Below are 4,343 nucleotides of genomic sequence, written 5' to 3' on the forward strand. Positions count from 1 at the left end.
GTACTGGGGGGGCTCCGGCGGGGCTGGGCTCCTCCGCTTCCCGGACGTCCGGAGAGGAGGGGGAGGAGGGTAGGCGGAGGAGGGAGGGAGGGTGGCCTGGTGGCCCCAGGGCAAGTGGCCCCAGAAGAAGCAGGCGAGGAGGGACAGAGCCCGGGCAGCATTCATAGCGAGCGAAGCGGAGGAGCGAACCGCCCCGCGCAGCTCCCGCGGACCCTCTGCAGACCCCCGACGCCCGCCCAGCACCAGGCAGACCAGGCCACGCCCACAAGGACGGCCACGCCCCTTGGCCACGCCCACCTGGGAGAGGGGGCTCCATCCCCCTAAAAAAATCCCAAACACCGGACAGGGCTCCTGCCTGGCTTTGCAGCACAAGGAGCGTCCTCCAGAGAAACCAGGCGTCCTCCTTTTCCCCAGGACCTCTCCTCTCTTGCCACCTCCTTCTGTCCAGGAGGAATTTCCAAAAGGTCCTCCATTTGGAGCAGGACTAAGAACCACAACTTTTGTATTTATAGGACTATTTTGAGCTCTTATTTGGACATGTCCAGGGTGACCAGGCGTCCTCCTTTTCCCCAGGACCTGTCCTCCCTTCCCACCTCCTGCCAGGAGGGATTCCCAAAGGTCCTCCGTTTAGAGCAAGACTAAGAAGCAGGGATTGATGTTTTAAGCTCTTATTTGGTCATATCCAGGGTGACAGGCCCTATGTTTCCACCTTCTGTCCAGGAGCAATGTGAAATGGTCCTCCATTTGGAGCAGGACTTCTAAGAAGCAGGCACTGTTGTTTTCTTGGAATGTTTTGAGCTCTTTTTTGGTCTGGTGACAAGGCTTCCTCCTTTTCCCAGGACCTGTCCATGAAGGATCCCAAAATGTCCTTTACATGATCCAATTAACCATTTTTTTAAACCACAGTCCTTGTGGATATGCCACCTGAGGGATTCTGGAAAAAGACACCCTTTCAGGCCCTGCCTAAGCAAACCTTTGAGTGGCTACGTCCCACTGAAATCTGAGAGCAGAAGCAATTGTTTCCCCGCTCCTCCAAGCCACTGCCACTGTGCTATCCCTAAGTGCCTCCTACCTGAAGCATACAAGCTTTCCCAGGCGCAAACAGAGCACAGGTCCATCTAACTCAGTATTGTTTACACCAGGACAGGGGTGTGGCTCTCCAGACGCTGTTGAACCTCAAATCCATCATCCTTGGTCAGCTTGGTCTGTGGATTTGAAGCACAGGACTTATAGCTCACCAGCATATGGAGGCTATAGGGTATGAAATCTTTAGGGGATTAAATCCAACCTTTTGAGGCCATGGACACTAGGGTTACCCAGAAGACCACCTAGTTGCCAAAAGTCAAACTAGGGCCCTTTCAGATGTTAGGATTTTTTCTGTGCAGAAAGCATGCTTCACACATGTGATAATGCCTAACACTTCAGTATCTATTTTCTGTACACGTGTTGGAAAGAAATCTGGAGTAAAAATCCTAAAAAGATACATCTATGGCAGGAAAGATAGGGATCCCTGAGGCCTTATTTGACCCACCCAGTCCAGCCTTCTGTGATTCTTCAAATGGGTTTAGTCACTTTCTAATTATACTTGTGGTTTCCCAATTTTTGCATTGATTCCCCGCCCCCCCCCCTCTCTCTTCTTAAGGGGTTGCCACACCTCTCCTAAGGCTTGCTTACAGACAGTAGGCGCTTTAAGATTAACCATGCTGGCATTTTAGTTTGTCTCTGGTGCCCTCAATATACTGGAATGCAATGCCTAAGATCTATTCTGATGTTGATTTAAATCCTCATGTGCTCCAGGATGTCAAATGGGGATTTCTTCCCACCACTGGACATTCTAGATGTCGAACACCAAACCTTTTGCATGTAAAGTATGTGTTGTGCACCACAGTGCTATCATCTTTACATCTGATGCGCCCAGCTCCACTCATGGATATCTCAGATATCTCATCCTTTCTCTAAGCCATCACAGTTACTGTGAGATTAACCCTGCCTTAATGACTGCTGTAAGTCTTTGCATCCCTCCCCATTTTCCATCCTGGTCTCTTCTCCATTGTGTTCTCTTTCCCCCAACCTTACTCTTGTGCTCAGTCTGTCTGTGGAAGACATGGCCTGGATTCTTGGGCACAGACTGATCAGCAACTGGTAGCTTCCGCATCAGTAGGGAGGTAAATCTCATATTTTAATCCAGTCTTTAAAGATGCTGAATATATTTTGGAAACAGGGTCAATACATTGGATAGGTCCTTTCAAGTTCTCACTAAAACCTGGAGTAGATTCAATGCCCTATGGATGTCACCATCTGCTACTGCATCACTTTGGAATCATCAACACAAAACATGTCTTTCCTGGTCCTATTGGCTCAGAGGAAGCTTTGGTTGGGCCAGTACTATAGTGTGCCTTGTCAAGTGATATTCTTCCTTTCTTCCATTCTTTAATTTATATCCTTCCTTTTCCCTGGGATGGGATCTGAGGTGTTGTTCGACTCAGGCTTGCAAGCTTGACTCAGGCTTGCATCCTTCCGAAGTTGCTAAAATGAGTACCCAGACTGTTGGGGGCAAATTAGCTTACTTGCTGTTCACCGCTATGATCTTTGGAATAGCGGTATATAAATAAAACAAATTGTTGTTGTTGTTGTTGTTGTTGTGTGCCTTCAAGATGTTTCTGGCTTATGGTGGCTTTAGGGCTTATAATAGGTTTTTTTTTCAGGGCAAAATTTGTTCAGAGGAGGTCTGCCATTGCCTGAGGCTGAGAGCATGTGACTTGCCCAAAGTCACCCAGTGGGTTTCATAGCTGAGCTGGGAATTGAACCCTAATCTCCAGTGTTTCAGTCCAACACTCAAACCACTACGTTGGTAGCTTACGATAATTTAAAGCAAGATTAAATTACCACTTTATTTTACAAAAAAATAATTAGATAACAATATTATTTTAAAAGCCTGGTTAAAACACATTTAAACCATAATGACTAATTCTTACCATGTGGTCATTTGAAAATATTGTGAATATTGCCATGGGTTTTATTGTACACAGGTACAGGTGGAAATGAGGGTTTTTGAAATATCTACAGTTCTTTCCTAGTGACCTGGGAATGGGGTAATTGTGGGTTCAGTGACCCAAGACCTTTCTATCTGTCTCTGACCTTCTGTTGCGTATGTGTGGGGTGTATCATGCAGAAAACTATGAATATTTTCCCTCTGCATATTTGTTTCAGTCTGTTAACTCCGTAGAAAGTTATGTATTCTAGAGACAGCAAAATACATAGATGAATTTTAATTGGCAGAATTCTTCTACTGTGTCTGTTGAGTTCTTGGACAATCTTAACCTACCCCTCACCCCTGCAAGTCAGTCTGGACCACTTCTAAACTATAATTCAAGACTTTGAATAAGTTTTGGCTCATCAGCATTTTATTTCCCAAGATGTGATCAGGCAAACTTTCTTTTCCAACCATGTAGTAACTGATTTGCTCCTGGACCACTGCTGAGATGCTGAAATGCTTAGACAGCTCTTAGATAACAGCTTTACACACTGGTTTAAGCCTTGTTTAAATCAGTGTAAGTACTTTGTAAGGCACTGGACGAGGAGATATTCAGCACCTCCTTGCTCAGTACCTTTCTGTGAATTAGATGTCAATGGCATCTAAAACCATCCTTGCAGTTAGTCAGTGGTCTAGGGGTCAGAGGTGAAAAGAGAAGCCACCCTACATGTCCAAGGAAGATGCTGCCTTCACACAGAGACCCTGGATGGCTGCTACAGTTACACTTTTGGATATCAAGTGGGAAAAATGTGCCACTTGATATCCAATAGGATCTTGGACTGCATTTGCACTGCAAAAATAATGCAGTTTGACATTGCTTTAACTGCCATGACTCAGCGCTATGGGACCCTGAGATTTGTAGTTTATTGTGGTACTAGAGCTCTCTGACAGAGAGGACTAAATATTTTACAAAACTACAATCACAGAATTCCATAGAAGAGTCATGAAAGTTAAAGGGGTGTCAAACTGCATTATTGCTGCAGTGCACATGCAGCCTCAGCCTTATTATTTTGTGTACATATCCATGTATAAACCATTTATCCTTCATGTACCACGATTTTCAAAAAGCTTGCTCTGAATATGAAGTCGAAGGTTTTCATGGCCAGCTTCTATAGTTTTTTGTGGGTTTTTCTGGCTATGTGGCCATGTTCTAGAAGATTTTATTCCTGTCGTTTCGCTAGCATCTGTGGCTGGCATCTTCAGAGCTCTGAAGATGCAGCCACAGATGCTAGCGAAACGACAGGAATAAAATCTTCTAGAACATGGCCACATAGCCAGAAAAACCCACAAAATACTTGCTCTGAATAGT

The sequence above is a fragment of the Sceloporus occidentalis genome, unplaced genomic scaffold, assembly GCF_023333645.1.
Source record: "Sceloporus occidentalis isolate IW3139 unplaced genomic scaffold, rSceOcc1.0.p SCAF_3, whole genome shotgun sequence".
In the NCBI taxonomy this organism is placed as follows: Eukaryota; Metazoa; Chordata; class Lepidosauria; order Squamata; family Phrynosomatidae; genus Sceloporus; species Sceloporus occidentalis.